Source organism: Marmota flaviventris, chromosome 17 (assembly GCF_047511675.1).
Source record: "Marmota flaviventris isolate mMarFla1 chromosome 17, mMarFla1.hap1, whole genome shotgun sequence".
Lineage (NCBI taxonomy): Eukaryota > Metazoa > Chordata > Mammalia > Rodentia > Sciuridae > Marmota > Marmota flaviventris.
This window is the reverse complement of record NC_092514.1, coordinates 28,066,360-28,084,481: the sequence shown is the minus strand read 5'-3', so window position 1 is coordinate 28,084,481 and position 18,122 is coordinate 28,066,360. Positions and strand designations below refer to the sequence as shown.

The following is an 18,122-nucleotide window of genomic DNA, read 5'->3' as shown; positions in this document are numbered from 1 at the left end:
TGCATACAGCAGGTACTCAATGCATGCATGCATTCAGCTGACTTCCAGGGGTGCGATGGGACTGTGAACTATGTTCTGGAAGGAGCTCCTGCAGAGCTGGTCACTGCCTTTCACAAAGAAGGGGGCCCAGGGGAGGGAGTGTGTTTCAGTTGGCTTCCTTCCAGGGCCAAAGGGCGGGGACAGCACCAGAGGCCAGGGCACGGGGTGTGGAGAAGGTGGCGGGGCCTTTGAGCAGCCCTCCATGGTGCCTTCCACCCCCAGGGACGCCGGCGCTCCCGACGGGCTTTGATTCCCCTTGGCGGTGCCTCTGAAGTGCTCTGTTAGGGTTGGCCGAGGGCTCTGCAGCTGCCCAGCTGGGCTGGGCTGCGTGTGAGGAAGGCCTTTAGCACAAGGACAGGCTTGTCCCAGAAGAAAGGCCCCCAGAAGCATGACTAAGCCACTGCCCATAACTAACATGGCCTGGGACTCCTGCCAGGTCCGCCAGGGCCCCTCAATGGCCTATCTGTGTGCCTGGGACAGTCAGCCGGTGTGAGCAGAGAGACATTGTCTGGGCTCCAAGGCCTGCATTCCAGGCCCCCCGGGAGGTTGGGGGCTCAGGGAAACTTCAAAGGGGCCCAGACCAGCCTGGCCCTTCCTGATGGAGTGGTGAGGGCCGCCAGATCGGGGTAATCAGCAAATGGAGGTGGGATCAGCCCTGAGTCAGGAAGCCATTCCGATGGCCCCAGAGCCTTTCCTTTCTCTGTAAGCTGGTGCGTCTGCCAGGCCCACCCCACCCAGTCTCTCTCGTCTGCCAGGCCTACCCCACCCAGTCTCTCTCGTCAGATTTGTAAAACCAGAGAGAAAATCCCCCCAAATCCTGACTGATCTCTCTGCCTCCAGCTTTGGCCCCTCCAATCCATCTTCCACAAGGCCGCCAGGGTGATCCTCCTAACTCGCAAATCTCATCACGGCACTCCCCTGCTTAAAACCCCTTTCAATAGCTCCCCGAGGCTTTGGGGATAAACTCCAAGCTCCTTAGCATGACATACAAGGCCCCCTTCGTGATCCAGCCTGTCCAGACTCATCTTCTGCCAAGCCTTTTTCTTCCACTTCCGCTTTCCCATCATACACACACACACACACACACACACACACACAATCACCTTCCAGCAGAGCCTCAGTAGCCACAGCACATCGAGCCCCAGTGCCTTTGCACATGCTGCCTGTTTTCTCTTCCCTCTATGTCTGGAGAATCCCTGCATTTTTCCAGGGATCAGCCCAGATGTCACCTCCTCCAAGCAGCTTTCCCTGCCCATCACCCACCTACCGGTAGAGTTCTTTGGTCTTCTCACAGCCTGTGCTGACCCCTATCCCAGTACTCACCATCCTGTGACAATTAGCATTGTTCCTGTGTTTTCCCATCAACCTCAGTGATGGAAAGCCATCTCCTATTTATTTTTGTAACTCTGGTCCCCAGCCAGAAGCCTGGCACAGTGTAACTGCTCAGTGATCCTGTTTATGAATACACTTTTTATACTAAGCAAGAGGCTAGATGAATGGATAGACTACCAGAAACCTGTTCCTGTAGGATCCTGGAGCAATCAAAGCTCACATTCCACCTACCCAGAGCCAGAGATGAAGGCTGAAAGGTGGGAGAGATGGAATGTTGCATGGGTCATCAAAGGATGCAACTTTGCAGAGTTGAGGTCACATGCATATGAACTAGAGTACCTGAGCCTTTTATCTCCTCTAATGCCACAGACAGGGCTTTCCAGATGTGTTTGCAAAAGGTTCTGGTGAAAGGAGGTTGGGATCACTGAAAAATCCCACACAACTAAAATAAAAGGCGAGAAGTGGTACCTTGGCCGTGGAGAGGAAGTTCCTGGGGCGATGGAGCAGAAAGGTGGGCAATGGCTCTACGATTCAAATTCTGAAGGCCAGGTGCGGCATGAACTGTACATGCATTTTAGAGATAGGATTGGGATACAGGGCACTAAGAAGGACCGGGGTGCTGTAGGGCCTCAGAACCAATCAGGATTCACTCTCAGTTCCCCAAGACCTTACAGCACCCTCCCCGGCACTCCTCCACCCCACAAGGTCTCCCCCTGGCCTGGGGAAGAGGCTTCTGGGCACTATGAGGTGGACAGGGTGCTTGCTAAAGGTGGGCTATGAAGACGTTCTGCCCAAAGCATCAGAAACTTGTTCCCTTACCCCAGACTTCAGCCATCCTTGACCAACAATATTTGCCAATGGTCCCTCACTCTGCCACGCTCACCTCTCCACAGGGACACAGCCCCTTCAGGACACGGATCATGCCTAATAGACCTTCACACCCCCAAACCCCAACTCACAGCTAGCAGGGCAGTGATGGGAAATGTTTGTTGAGGGACTAACTTCCAAAGAGGGGGCTCACAGGTGAGCCACAGTGAAACCAGCAGATACCTGGGCAGGTGTCTGGCCACTGCCTGTCTGCATCGGGCCTGTGAGGCTATCGGCGGTGCCCAGTGCATCCCAGAGCCAGCGGGCCCTCCGGGGGAGCACATCTACCATGGGCAAATCATTGCCCAGGACAGGGCCTCAGGCTTCTCATTTGTTCAATGTGGGTAGATGGTATTGCTATGGGACTGAAGCAGGGGAGTGGATGTGACACTTCTGTTACCTACAGACTATGTAATGCTCTGGTTATGAATGCAAAAGAGGTGAACAAGGCCAGGTGTAGTGGCACATGCCTGCAATCCCAGTGGCTCAGGAGGCTCAGACAGGAGGATCTCGAGTTCAAAGTCAGCCCCAGCAATGGTGAGATGCTAAGTGATTCAGTGAGACCCTGTCTCTAAATAAAATACAAAATAGGGCTGGGGATGTGGCTCAGTGGTTGAGTGCCCAAGTTCAGTCCCCAGTACCAAAAAAAAAAAAAAAAGGCAAAAAAGGAGCAGTTGGAAGACAGGCCTATAGCAGCTCTGTCACTGGTAGAATCAGTCTCAAGTAGCAGGCAGTCTCCTTGTTAGCCCCCTGCTCCCTGAGATGGGCCCGATATCCCACTCTAGCTTGACGCTGATCTCAGCTAAGACTGCCGTTAGCAACCGCTTTATTTCTCAATGCCATCACTTATGAAGCCCTTGCAGCATTAATAAATAGGCTACATGGGTTGTGTACTTCACCGGCACCATCTCGTTTCCTCCCTGCCGCTTGCCAAGGCAGAGGCTCTGCTTCCCCACATTTGAGAGCTCAGATCTGTCCCTGAATGTCAACCAGGTGAAGCTCAGTGCCTAAGGGCAGACATTCAGGGCCAGCCTACGGGCCCAGCCCACCAGCTCCCAGAGCCCACCTGGCTACCACTGAGCTCCCTGCCTGTTTTCTCCCCCTCGGTCCTGGCTTTGCCCAGGCAAGATTTATTCTTGAAAGGAGTTTAGTGTGCCTCCGTCAGCACCTTTTTGAAATCATGCCAGGCCAAAGCTCCTGGAGATGATGCGACACATGGCATCTCCTGAGCCAAACCTTCCAGACACAGCCATGTGGGTAAGTGTTCCAGCCTTCTGGGGCTGGCTGAGAGACAGCCTCAGAGTCTCTCCCCTCTTCTGGAAGTCTCCATCCTTCTTCCCCAAGGCCCGCCTTCCAGGTGCACTCCCGTTTGTAACCATGCAAAGTGCTTCAGTAGGAGGTTGGTGAGTTCTCTCCAACTCCCCCCACTGCCTGAGGCTCAGCCCCGCTGGGAAGGGACATCCAGAATGGACGAAAATGCACACTTGCCATCCCATTAGTGTCTTCTAGAGGTCTCAGGTTACTCAAGCATGGCCTAAGAAGGGACACCCTGAGTTCCCTCTTAGGAATGGGAGAATAATCAAACAGAGGAGTTTCTGGAAGCCTCAAGGAGTAAGAAGGAGCCTAGAACAAGTGGGTCTCCTTCCTGAGCCCCAGGAAGGAGGAGGTGGGGGACAGGTGTTGGACAGTTAAGCTGGGAGTTAGAGACTGAGGGGTGGCAGCAGGAAGAGAAGACAGCACAAGAGCCAGTCTCTGCAGCTGGCTGACCAGTGGCCACTGGAGTTCAGGCACGTGACCATCTCTCCTTTCAGTTGCCTGCCCAGAGATGACACTCCTGACACCCCCGCTCCCCACAAAGGATCTCAGTCATGGTGGCCACTGCAGCAATGCTCAGAGCTCTTAAGACTCCGAGCTCTGAGCAGGACAGGGACTCTGAAGACAAAGGACATGGCCCAGCCTGTTGCTCTCCACACAAGAAAATGGGCACCCATGTCCCAACAGCTTAGAGCCCCTGGCCTCAGTGACAGGCAGCCAGGGAGTCTTCAGCCTTGGGACCTCAGTAAAGCCATGTATGGGAGCCTCCAGCTGGATTCTGGGGTCCTTGGTTACTTTCTCCTCTCCATCCCCTGCCTCAGCACCTGCTCAAGCTCACCGCCTGTCATCAGACCTCATCTCCTCTCTAAGAGACTGTCCCCTTCCAGCAGCCTAAGAAAATGATCTTTCTGATGTAAAGATCATACTGCTACTGCCTATAGTGAGTGCCCTGGGCTTGAATGAACAAATCTAAGCTCCTTAGCCCAGTATTCAGTGGTCTTCCCTGACTATTCCTTCTAGAACCCTGTGTCCCAACCAGTGTTGTGTCCCTGGCCAGGTACCACCTGCCTCCCCTCAACCTCTTCCTCCCTGAGACCCAGATTTTCTGAGTCCCACCTGCTCTAGGGTCCTGCTCCCTCCCTGAGAAGCTTCAAGCCCTTTTAAGCATGCTCTCCCCATAGTCACCTCTGACTGTGCCTCATCTCAGAGCTCTGAAATGCTTTCTAGCCACCAAGGCTCAGCCCCCCATGCCACCTCTTCCATGAAGCTCCTCTGGTCCCCAGAGCAGAGCCATTCCCCAGTGCTGATGGTGAGCTGGATACTGCCCTGTGCCTGGGTTTTGTGTTCTCCCTTGAGTTAGGCTTCCTGCTGTCATCCCAACTTCCTCCCCATCCTGCCCAGACCCTTGCAGGCACAGAGGTGCCTCTGTCCTCTGTGTATGAAGCCCTCACTCCAGGGTCCACACCCCTGGGTCTTAAAGGCTGAGAAAAGGAACAAGGAACCTATTAAATATAAACCTGCTGGACCCTGGAAAGGGACAAGTTCTAGGAAACGGAAATGGCGTGGGGTCCCTGTCTTTGAAGAGGCAAATCTTTGATCTTCTGAACTTTAAAACTTAAAAAGAAAGGGTTCAATTTTTTTTAAATGTTGCTTTAAAGAGATGCAAAACATAATAGTCAATAAGTGTAACCACTCCTCATGGTGTACAGGTATCAAACATCAAGTTGCACCCCCCCCTTAGTGTATACAGTTATGCTTTGTCAATCATAAATAATAAAAACATAAAAATAAATTATAGTAAGGCCCAAACGTTTAATGCCAACCTGGAAAACCCCTTCAGTAAACCTACTGCTGAAGTTCATATAAATAATAAATATTTTATACCACACTAAAGAGCGCAAGGCACTTTCATGTACTATCAAGTGCGTGAATGAATGAGCAGAACAGTAAATGAGTAATCCTCCTATAAACTTACAAAGTTATTATATTATGAATTAGGATCCCCATTATATAGATGCAGAATCTGAGAAAGAAAGCAAACCAATTAACTTGAACAAAGAAACAGCTTTTGCTAGACTGAACTCAAGTTTTCTGATTCCAAGTGTGTGGTATGATCTGCTGGATCATAGGGCCTTCATTGCTCAATACCAGATGGGGAGACTTTCAAGCACCGTGCTAGAGGCTGACAATGGTTGTGGGGGCTGGGGACTGGCGTTTCCCTGTTTGGGTTGATTGATTTGGAGTCCAGTCCACTCTTAAAACCACCAATCATAATCTCTTCTGAACTATTGCTGAACTATTCCTCTAATAGTATCCTAATTTATTCATTTGTGTTTCTTCCACCTGGTGGTGAATCCTTAAAGACTGTCTTGGGTCTAGCTCAGAGGGTAGCAGGTAAACAGGTGTTTGAGTGACTTGGATCAATATGGACCAGGGAGTGGAACACTGAATCAAAGTCAGGCTTCCCCTTCCCTGGCTCCATTCGTACCCCTGGGATAGGGCTTGGTGCTGTTGAATGGGGGCCAAGAAACCCTGGGCATTCCTGTCCTCAGAAGCCCCCTATCCCCTCATGCCAAGGGGGCTCATATCCCCAGGACTTTCTAAGGAAAGGGAAGCCAAATGGAGGGAAGGGGTCTTAACACCCACCAAGAGGTGCACCGTATTGTATGGCTTACAAAATAAATCCAGCCCATTCCTTCACACACTTCTCACAGTCATGCAAGGAGACGGTGTAGAAGTAGAGCTCCTCCCTGACCACATTCCCCTCAAAGTGGCACACCTGTGATAATTTTGTAGGCCATAAATCAACATGGTGATTATAAAAGCCAAGAGGAGGAAAGATTAGGGGAAGCAATGAGAAGGTATGCCTGTGAGGCCCAGGGAGAAGGTAGTGGAAGGCCATGCTCACCCACTCCTTCCCCAAATGAGCAGCAACAGCCTCTAGCCCAGCCTGGCCCCAGATGTTAGGACCCAGCTCTGGCCCTGCTGTTTCTCAGGATTACCACTCACATCTTATGGATAAAGCCCTAAAGGCATAAACTCAGAGCTGCCCCAAAGTCCTTGAACTTGAACTCTTTGAAGCTCCAGGGAGAGGATCTGGTCTCAACAAGACTGACCAGTGTCTAAGCCAGATGAGAATGTCCACAAAGAGAAATACACCTTCTTGAGAGGCCAGACTCTGTCTGGGCCTGGAGGCTCTGAATTTGGAGGCTCTCAGTCACATTTTTAAGCTGACTCTACAAGGAACCCAGCTCTGCGAATCACTGACTTGCTCTGCAGTGCTTGGGCTGAACCAGCTGGGCTGGAGACTCAGGCTTAACAGGAGGCCAACTGGTGACCCATAATATCCCCTCTGCCTGGTGAGACCAGCCTTCTGCTCAATCTAGGCTTCTCTTCACTTCTGACCAGATGGGCAGCAGGCCGCATGATAGCACCATTGAGAGCTCCATCACCCACTGAAAAGAAGGACCTCCTCACCCCCAAAATAAGGTCTTCCAGAGGAGCTGTGGGAATCATACTATTGAGACCTGAAGGGTGCAGCTGCAGATGAGGGCCAAGAGGCTTCTGGTGGGTAAGATGAGGGAATCAGGCTCAGCCCACCAGCCTGGTGGCCTGCCAAGTTAGCTTCAGCCACTGCACTCTGGAAAGGTCCTGCTCTTCTCTACAGAAACCCGGAGCTCAGGCAGCCCGCAAGGCACCTTCTCCACACAACCGCCAGGGGCCATGCTGACTGTGTGTGGTAGTGGTGGTGGTGGTGGTGGGGAGCATGCTTAGGAGAAATAAATGTCTTCCTACCCCAAAGAAACCTTCCCCCTGCCCTCCTCCAGCACTTGTAGCTAAGTAGGGGGAGGCTGCAGTCAGAGCAGGGCCAGCCAGCTTGAGGCCTCCTCTAATTCTTTAACTACCCACTAGCCCTCACTTCCTGTGTCGGATAACCCAGTAATTCTCTGGAGAAAATGCCCCTACTTCTGATCCCAACCATGGGTCCCAACATGGGTTGGCCCAAATGCCTCCCTCTTCCAGCAACAGGAGGGTTGCTAGCATCCAGGGTCACAAAAGTACGGTGGAGTTCTGAGTCTGTCCATTTGGGAGCATCTGGGACAACAAGAATGACCTGTCATTCAAGAGACTGGATCACAGGGCAGGGCTGTGGGGCGAAACCCCTTCATCAGCTCTCCTAGGAGTCAGAAGAAGGGCCAGAGGTCCCAGTCCCTGCCCCCACTTCCCCACCAGTGAGCCAGCCACGACCAGGTATCTTCTGTGGGGCCCATATGCTCATGTAAAGCAGTCATCGGGGTTATCCTGAGACAGGGGACCCAAACCTGGGATGCTTCTGAGTATCAAAGAAAAACGCAATAAACAGCGTCCAGTCGTGAGTCTCCGTCCACACCTAGGAAGATGCAAAGCTCTATGCTGGGTAATTTTCCAGACAAAATACATACGTTTAGATTGATTTTTGCCTTTGCTTCGGTCTCTGTTCAAGTTCACGAAGAAACGGGGCTGGGGGCAGCGGCGGGGGGGGGGGGGGGACCTCCGCTGACCGGAAGCCTGGCTTGGTAGCGGAACGAGAGGGAGCTGCTTCTGCTGAACGTCCCCGACTAGGAGGGAGTCAGTGCGCACCCCAAATCTTGCCCTTGCCCCCTCCCTGGGCCCGGACCGCGGAGCCCTCCTGGGAAATGGACTGTCTCTCCGGACCCTGGCGAGGGACCCGTCTTGTGCAACTGGCTAAAGCACCACCGGCTCAGCCCGATTGTTTCCAAGCGCTCCCCACACACGCACACGCTCCCGCTCCCGCTCCCCAGCCCCCCGGGAAAGGCACCCCGCGAAAACCCGCCCCGAAGCCCGAGCAGGTGCAGCCCCTGCGCGCTCCCAGTCCGGGCTACAAAAACTTGTTTGCCCACGGCTGGGGGAAATCCGACTTGCAGCCCGCGCGGGGGTCCCAGCTGAGGCACCCAGGAGACAGGACTCACCCCGCGATCGCCGCCGGCTGGGACGTCCGCACCGCCGGCCACGCGCCCGCCTCCCTGGGCGCGGAGCCCGCAGCCCCGCAGTGCCCGGAGCAGAGGCGCCCCTGGCGCCCGCACGCCCCGGGCGCCCGCTGCAAGCTGACCGACTTGTCCCGGCACGGCCCCGCCGCTCAGCAACCCGGAGCTGCGGCTGTCCCGGCTCAGCCGCTGCGGAGCGGGCGGCGGAGCGGGCGTGCGGGCGCGGAGCTGGTTGCGGGCGCGGAGCGGGCGGCGGGCGGCGAGCGGGCGAGCGGGCGCCCGGCTCTGCACATGCTCACTCGCGCGGCCCGGGGACAGCGGCCGGCCGCCGCCGGGTCCTAGAGGCGCCGGCGCTTGTGCCCTCCGCTCAACTCGCAGGAGGGGTCTCGGTTTCGCGGGCGGGGGTCCGCACCTGCCCTGGCCCGCGAGATAGGCACACGCTGCGGGCCACACACGCCACTGCCAAGCAAAGACACTGACACTCACTGATACATACACACTCAGCCACAGCCTTGCGTCGGAGCCTCTGTTGGCTCTAATACACACATCATGGTGCTCACACGACACACACACAAACACACTGTGCACCGTCACCCAGAGGAGCACGCCCCCACAACTCACTCAGATGCAGACACGGTGACAGACACACACCATCGGATACAAATACACACTGAATCACGGCTTCACAGATAGATACACTGACACCCACACTCACACATACGCACACACTCTGGGCTCTGCTCCACTCACACAGAAACAAGCTAGGACACTGTAACAGGCGTGCACACACACATAGAATCATGCAGTTTGTAACGCTCTCTTACAAATACACAGAGTCAGGCACAAGCTGGATCACTGTCCCATGCAGAGCTGGACACTGATCACCACATCTACAGGCATAGACACGGGCACAGACCCACACAAACACTCAGAAACAAGCACATGCTACAACACACCCACCCACAGAATCTGAAACAGTCCCACACAGAATGATAGCCCCACAGACAAATCACTGACACCATCTGCCTATGCGTTCAGGGCTCTGCCATTAGCTTATTATTACACTGCCCCACACTGACACACAGTGACAGACCCACTCACTCCTTGATATAGTTACCCACAGAAGCAATGCCACATACTAAATGGAGTCCATTAGCAAGCAGACGCACTTGTATAGAGGGACATACTGGGCATTGCCTCACAGACACACACATATGGACAGATGTGGAACACTCCCATAGTTCTTTAGACAACCTTCTCTTCAGATAAAGGCTGGATCCACTCTTAAGGAATTACCCCCATTAAGGAGTCCCCCACAGCTCCCCAGAACCCTCAAGTCACAGCACCAGCTATACCAGTGGGCCCAGATCTCACCCAGGGCAGGCTGTTAAGATGCTCCCAGAGTCTGAGGACAGTAGAGGTGGAGAAGCAGGTGGTGTGGCTCTAACTCCGCGCTTCCTGAAAGGGAGTTTCATGCCTCCAACTCCCACTAGGGGCAGAGCTGCTCAGCCAGGCTTAGAGCAGGCTTTCAACAGGTGCAGGGCAGCAGGGAGAGGATTAGATGGGACTAGTGGGAGCTGGCTTGGTGCAGATCAGTGACATTCAGAGAGGGAAGAGACTGCTGAAGTTTGCACAGCTAATCAAGCCAAATCTAGAATTAGAACAGTGTCCATGGCCTGGGAATGAAAGTTGAGTTTTCTGGAGTCCTTGGAGGACCTGGGTGAGGACACAGTGACAAATTCTATGCTATCCCAACATTCCAGGCTTGCAGAAATGTACACACCCCTCCCTGCCATAAATATACATATCCTTTACAGACATATTTGTATCATTGTAATCAGTAACACTAACTGTGCTTTACAATGCTTTTTGGGTTTTCAAAGCCCTCTCTATGACCAGCTACATAATTTGCAGAGCCCGGTGCAAAATAAAAATGTGGGCTCGTGTTAAAAAATTATCGTGAATTTCAAGATATGAAAGTGCAGGATCCTTCTGAGTACAGACTCCTGTGCCTTGCATAGTCTCATTCCTATGAAGCCATCTCTGACCACTTTATTCCCATTGTTCCACTTAAAACTCACAACAAACTGTCTTGGTGTATCCACTTAACAGATGAAACTTTTGACACCCAAAGTTAGATGATGGCCCCAGGCTTGCATCAAAGACAGCCCAGGGTAACTGAAGCCCAGTTTCTCTGGGAGGTCAGATGCAGCCCCACGGCTGGGCGAGGAGACCTTGGAGAGTTATCTGGGACATAGGACTCAAGCTGAGGAGTCCATGGGGTTGCCACCAGGAAAAGAGAGAAGTCTCAAGGACAGAACCTGATGTCCCACTTCACCTGCATTGCAAAGTCCTCCAGGGAAGCACCTGCACAGACCTCTGTGTGGAAGACAGGTGGTGTACCTGCTGACCGTAAAGGAGGGATGTTGAGAGAGGAGACACATGAAGGGACCCATGGGGTATTGAGAAGGGCTTGGGAAAGGTAGCTTAGGTGTCAAAATGGTCAGGAGCATTTCAGCATTGGGATGAATCCCTCTTCCCTAGTGATGGTGACAGGTAAGAGGGTGTGAGGAGGACACATGGGCCAGGCCTGATAACAGAGTTGCTCCCAAGCCACACCAACTCCCTGACCCCATCTCTTCTCTACATAGCCAGGACCATTTGCATATTACCCCTGTCTATATCCCAAAAGCTCCTGTGGGAAGAGATTCTAATGTCACCAGGGCTTCTATAGCGGTCCCACCATGGTTCTGATATGTCCAGTAACAAATGGGTAATGTACCCATCACTGCCTTCCCTGCAAGTCTGGGTCTAAGAATCAGATGGATCTGATCTTACCTCACGTCCATCTCTCTGTTTGGCTCTTAACTTCATCATCTCATCTCTTGGTGGACCTTGATCATTGGATCTCAAGAATTTACACTACCTCCTAACTTTAGGTCATCTGCTGGCTGGCCTGCCCATCTGCCTGCCTGCCTGCCTTCCTTCCTTCCTTCCCTCCTTCCTTTCTTCCAGCCATCCTTCCATCTATTCACTGAGCAAGCACCCACTGTGTGTCATATTTTGCCACAAACACAGGAGACTCTTGATGGGAAGAACCAGAACCCTTAAGGAGTTCCCAGGGTAGAGAACTGGTCATAAAACAGACCCAAAGTCTGAGCTGATGAGTGCATAAATAAAACAGCATGTGCCACAGAGCAAGCACATATTTTAGTAAATATTACATGGAGGGGTTCTTCCAAAGGCTTTGCTGAAATCCAGATGCCTCATACATTGCAAAGTCCTCTTACCTGTCACCATTGCTAGGGAAGAGGGATTCATCCCAATGCTGATCCACCAGGCTCAGGGTACCTTCTCTTTCTCTAAATGCCACCTCCCCAAGGGGCCTTCCCTGACATTCCAGCTACAGCACCCACCCTGCTGTCCAGTTCTCAGTCCTCATGATACTTGTCCCCCCCACCAGCACCTTGTACATATACTGGTTTATTGTCTGTCTTCTCCTCCTCAGTCCTCTGAGCCCCCACATAGCCAGGGAACTTTCCATCTCATTTAGAGCTATATCCTTAGTGCTAAGCTTATTCTTGGCACATAGGCATGCTCACTAAACATTTATTAAATAAATAATTGATTTTTAAGATGCAATGTGTCTAGCATGAAATATTTTTAATGAACCCAGGCAGGTTCCCAATGGATCCCATGTTTCTTTTCAAGAACTCCGGAGTCTGCTTGCTCTTGCTCTGGTCACAAAATAGATCCCTGTTATATGGAGCCGTCATCTTATTGTCCATAGGATTCTATCGGCCACCAGGGAGACCCTGAGGGACAGTGTGGGTATCACTGCACGACATTGCCCTATCCCCCCTGCCAGGGACTTGTGGTGGGGTGAAGAAGCACGTGGCCCATCAGCATGCGGAGTGGGGCTGCATCTGAGCACCTCCATCTTTACCCACACAGCTCTTGGCTGCTGCTCCTCTACTACCCTGTCCTGCAGGGTAACACAGACTTGACCATCCTAGAATATTCTGGGAGGTTACTTTTCACTCTGTGTGTCATCTGAGCATCTGTCATTCAGAGACCAAGAGAACCTTTGGCAGCGTCTCAGAAGGGGAGATGCAGTTTCCTCTTTTCTTCCTTTGCATTTTTTCCAGAGTGCTGTGAACTCTTTGATGTCTGCTCCATGCAGTCAGACCTGAGGCTGGGTTCAGCGCTTTGCTGGGCTGTGTATTTACTTGCTCTCTCCTGTGAGTGCAGCAGCGACTTAAATATGCCTCTGTAAAGATGCCAGTGACACAGATGGTAATTGCAACCCCCTGCTGAGCTGGGCCTGCAGACACCGAGGTGATGATGGGGGGTGTGAAGCAGAGCAGAGAATCTGTACCTACCTGGGATAGCAGAAACTCCCTGAGCACTGGACTGATCTGGGAGCAGCTGGACTCCAGAAGCATGGGCCAGAGGCACTCAGAAAGTATTAGGAATTTAGAGGCAGAGGCATAAGGTGGTGGTGGCGGGGGCGGCAGGGGGGAAACAATGAAGAAATCTTGGTTTCTTTTTTAACCAAACCTGGCTAGGCTGTGTGGCCTCATGCAAAATTTACTTATTATAATCCTGGTTTGCCTCTCTGTCCAATGGTCAGTTTGATCACTCTGGAAGAGCTTCTTTAAGGGAGGCAGGAGAATAAGATGAAAGTGGTTTGGGGGTCCAGTCTGTATCTCTGGTTGGGCAAATTATGCCATTTCTCCCAGAGGTAGTTTTGTTTTTGTTTGTTTGGGTTTGGGGAGTTTTTGGTCTTATTTTGCTTTTCCTACCTGCTAATACAAGGTCCATTCTGCAGTCCATGAATCAAGGTTCAACTTTCAAGTCTTATTATTTAACAAACACTTTTTTGTAAGACTATAGCCCCACCATAGATAGTGATTCCTCTGATGGATCTGGGCAAAGTGAATTGAAAACCTTCTGGAATAGATTTGCTATTCTAGATATCACAAAGAACATTTGTGATTCAGGGGGAAATGTCAAAATATTAACACTAACAAGAGTTTGGAAGAAGTTGAATCCAACCCTCATGGGTGATTTTGAGAGGGGTTCAAGACTTCAGTGGAGGAAGTAACAGCAGATTTGGTGGAAATAGCAAGAGAATTAGAAGGTGTGACTGAATTGCCGCAATCTCATGATAAAACTTGAACAGATGAGGAGCCGCTTCTTAGGGATGAACAAAGATAGTGGTTTCTTGAGACAGAACCTACCGTGGTGAAGATGCTGTGAATGTTATTGAAATGACAACGAAGGATTTAGAATGTTACATAAGCTTAGCCGATAAAGCAGGGTTTGAGAGGATGGAGTCCCGTTTTGGAAGAAGTTCTACTGTGGATAAAATGCTTTCAATCTGTACACCGTGGAAAAATGAGAATTCATACCCCATTTGAATCAAATGTATGATATGTCAAGATCATTGTATTGTCTTGAGCAACTAATAAAAAAATGCTAAGATGTCATTTATTACATCCTTGCAAAATAGAGAAAGTGTTTCATTTCCAGGGCATTGTTTCTAGCACAGAGATTGTAATAAACAATAACCATGATCTAGCCCTGGCATAGGGTCTGACATGGCAGGTGGCTAGAATAAGGGTTGTTGTACTGGGAATTGTAACTGCCTGATCCCCCACCACTGCCATTGGCACCAACTTGGCAATTGGCTGGGACTGAGGAACAGAAAGCTTTGAAGAACGGCCAAGTGTGAAGAACTGGGTTGGGGTAGATGTGAAGCCCGTGGAATCAGCCATCGGCGGGAAGGGGTGAGGGGGGCAAGTAAGCCATGGTGCAGAGGGACGGCAGAAGTGGCCCCTGCTATGTTCCCTCTGCCAACCTGTGTGCACCAGCTGGCAGACACAGATGAGGGCAAAGCACCTCATCTTTGCCCCATTTTTATGAATTTCTCTGTTCATCACTCACCCAAGACCTTGAACTTGAAAGTCATTTAAATCAAGCTACGGGAGAACCTCAAGTGTATACATAGCATTTATACAAGCATGGGTTCACTTAAATAAACTTTTCACGTTGGAATAAACTTAAATTTGCAGACAAGTTGCAAAGAGAACAACAGCATTCTCATTAGTTTTCCCCATGGCTAACATCTTATGGTACTTTTGTCAAAACCAAGACACTGGCATTGGTACACTGCCGTTAATTACACTCTAGACAGAAGGTGTGTCTGTTCTGGTCTGTGGAGGTTTCTTATTTCTTTCCTTGCTTTTCATGACTTTGACAGTCTCAAGAAGCACTGGCCAGATAGAATGTCCAGTAGGCTCATTTCAAACAACCAGACATCCCAAACTAGAGGACTTTTTGAAGTTGGTGGCATCACGTGACTACAGATGCTGTCTCTCAGGGAGTGAGACCCATTGACTGACCTCCAGGGAGGGAGAGCTGGTTGATATCCCAAGGAAAGGCAGAGGGTGGGGGAGAAGCTGCTGTGGTAGAAATTCCAACAGAATGGGGGCTGGCCGATGGCTAGTGGTTGAAAGAAAATTCTGGAAAAAAGTCAGTGGCAAGTTCAAATGTGCTTCTGAAAGATTACTGGAGGCGCACCTGGTATACAAGGGCCGCTCATTTTTACCTATGCCGTTCCTCATCCTAGGTGTCTTGAGGGCACAGGAAGGGTCACTTTGAGAGATGGTTGGCTTTTCCTCAGCCTCCATCTGCCCCTTCACCCTAGATGGATAGGTTCATCCATTTAAAAGCCACTCCCCCCTTCCCTTACATCAAAAACAGCACATTGATGTCAGTGTGCACAATAAATGGGCCATATTTCAAGGCAAATTGATCCTTTGTTTAGAAATACTTTTAAGTAAGAAAAACAGTTTTAGTCCGTTCTAATCCCTTTCCTCACCCTTTCTTTCTGAGGGTTTCTATCAGGGCATCTAAACTCAGCTGCTTTATTCTTTGTGTCACTTTGGGATCATAAGGTGACAAGCTAACCCTCAAGGGGCAGAGGACAAAGAACAAGGAAGCCTGAGTCCTCCATGGCAGCCCTGAGCTGCTGTCCCAATGGAAGTACAGTGTTTTCTGAACACTTATCAGAAAATAAGGTGTTTTTGTATAGGGGAAAAAATCCTACTCACCTGTGTGCCTTCATGTGATTTTTTTTTCCTGCTACAAATTTCCCTCCAATATTCAGCATAGGACCAGTAGATTCCTAACAAATGTCTGCTGACCAAATGCATGAAACCCTTTAGAAGTCATACTTCCATATGGGGTTCTTCTGCCTTCTGGAAGGATCGGTGTGCAAGCAAATGGATGATAAGAGGTGGATGAAAGGACCAGGTTTTGTGCAGATGGGCAGAAGGGGCAATGAGTAACCAGGGGCTGGATTTGCAAGAGCAGGTGTGAATATATAGACCGTGTGCCGAGAAAACAGGAAGCTTGTTGGTCTTCACAGCTGCTGATACCCATCACCTAGAAGAGAGTCTGCAGCCAGCAGATCCTCAATAACTATTGATTGATTGAATTAATGACTGGTTTGATAGCTAAGAAGCAAGTGTGGATGGATGGATGAGGAGATAAGGGAGAAAATGGGTGACACATGGATGGGTAGACTTCTGGGTGAATGGATAGGTGAATACTGGGGTATCATATTCATTTTCTGTTACTGCATAAGAAATTAACACAATCTTAGTGGCTTAAAATGATTCACATTTATTATCTGAGTCCCTGTACACCAGAATTCTGGGCATAGCTTAACTGGGTCTTCTGCTCAGGGACTCATCCGGCTGCAGGTGAAGATCAGCAGAGCTGCTTTCTCATGTGGAGTCTCTACTGGGAAGAATCAGTTCCAAGCTGATTTGGATTTTTTGCAGAACTCATTTCCATTCAGCTGGATGACTGACACCCTGGTTCCTTACTAATTAGTGACTGGGAGGCCACCTTCAGTTCCTAGAAGTCATCCACAGTTCCCTGCAACGTGGCCACATTCACAGGAATGACATCTTATCACATTTGCCTATTTTCCTGGTAAGAAGCAAGCCACAGGTTCTGCCTGCATTCAGGGGGAACAGTGATTTCTCAATGGTGGGCTGACTGGGGGGGGGCACCCAGAGGGGTGTCCCACACAGGATTTAAAGGTCCTCTTTTGAAGAAATACCCATCTTGACACTGCCAACTTCTTAAAGGCCCCTATCTCACCTGCTCTTCCATAGCCCACCCAAGAGAGCAACATTCCTCTTATGTACCTTGAGCACCCACCTCACATGTTTTGGCAGAAAATGCTGGGATATCAAAAGGAGTGGCAGGAGCACGGCCTTGTCCTTCAGCATGCCTTGTCTCTGAGCTTCAAATAGCACCTAGATTTCCCAGAATGTCCCTGGCTCCTCAGTTGGGTATTTGGAGTCTGCCCTGAGCAGAGAGCCTTCCAGATGCCCACCGTCTTCATCCAACCTCATAGGCCTAGTTCTATTTTGAACTCTGTGCAGTGTGTCCACACATCAGTGCAGCTGCAGGCCAAGCACCCCCTACCTCTCTCTCCAATGGTCCTTCTCCCTGTGCCTCCTAACCCCCACCTCTAGAGAATTGCTCTTCCAAGTCTCCAATTTCACTGATGAGGCTGACATGTTCACAACCCTCCTCACTCCTCACCTTAGGACTCTCTGTGTCTTTAGACCTCCTGTGTCCCACCCCCCCTCTCCAAAAAAGAATCTTTCCCAGACATTCCAGACCCTACTTCTTCCCTCCTTCCTCTGTCCAGCCATTTGTGTCACAATCTGTCCCTCCTTTCCCCTGGCCCCTGCTCTTCCTTGCATCTCCACAATATGGAGGCCTTCCACCAGTACACATGTCCATGTGACCACCAACTCCTCTTCCTCCTCATCTGCAGCATCTAGTCATGCTCTGGCCGCCTTCATTCCTTCCACTACCTCCAAGTCTGCCTCTCACCTGCACCACTTGCTTGAAAGAGCTCCTCCCAGATGTCAGCGACAACGTCCTGACTGCCAATTTCAGAGGCCACCTCTCCGACCCTATCTGACCCACCTCTGTGGTCCATTCCCTCACTATACAGCCCCAGGAGCCTCCAATCTCCTTGCCTTCCCTCCTCCTCTCAGCTCACTATCTCACTCACAGCCTCCTCCTTTTCCTGTCCCACACCTTAAACCAGGTGGAAGTTCTGTCCCCAGACCTCGTTTATTCTTGTTCTCCTTCTCTAGATCCTGCCTATTCTCTGTTTGACCTCTGACTTGAGCCCCAGATGTCTTTTCAATAGCTCCCCGTGGATGGCTTCTGATCGTTTGTCAGTCACCTGACAACATATCTCCCTTTCCCATCCCTGAGCATCTTCTGCCCCGGATCCTACCTCCCTTGGTTCTCCCATCCATCAAGGACCTGAGCTAGACATGTGGGTGTTGTTGGTCTTTGGATTTCCCTCTCTCACACCTCAGCTCACCTCATTGCAAACCCTCATCCATTCCACACCCCTAAATTCTGTTCAGATGGCTCTCATCTCTTCCATCCTGACCACCTCTCAACTGGTCCAGATTGTCCCCCACAGCCCTGCTCTTCCAGCCCAGCCCTAGCCTGTCTGACATCATGGATGTGATC

The 18,122-nt window shown here is 50.9% G+C and overlaps 1 protein-coding gene across 4 annotated transcripts in view; it reads right to left on the bottom strand.

Annotated features, from left to right (window-relative positions):
* Nucleotides 1–9,986, bottom strand: part of Wscd1 (WSC domain containing 1) — a 47,953-nt gene extending 37,967 nt beyond the window's left edge. For 2 of the 4 annotated variants that reach the window (XM_027922687.2, XM_071603284.1), the window contains exon 1: nt 8,523–8,775. The gene's annotated coding sequence lies outside the window, so the exon portion shown is untranslated. Of the gene's footprint in view, nt 1–8,522; nt 8,776–9,033; nt 9,056–9,911 lie in introns of those variants that run through there. The other 2 variants (XM_071603282.1, XM_071603283.1) reach the window with 2 other exon arrangements.
* Between the last annotated feature and the right edge of the window lie 8,136 nt (nt 9,987–18,122).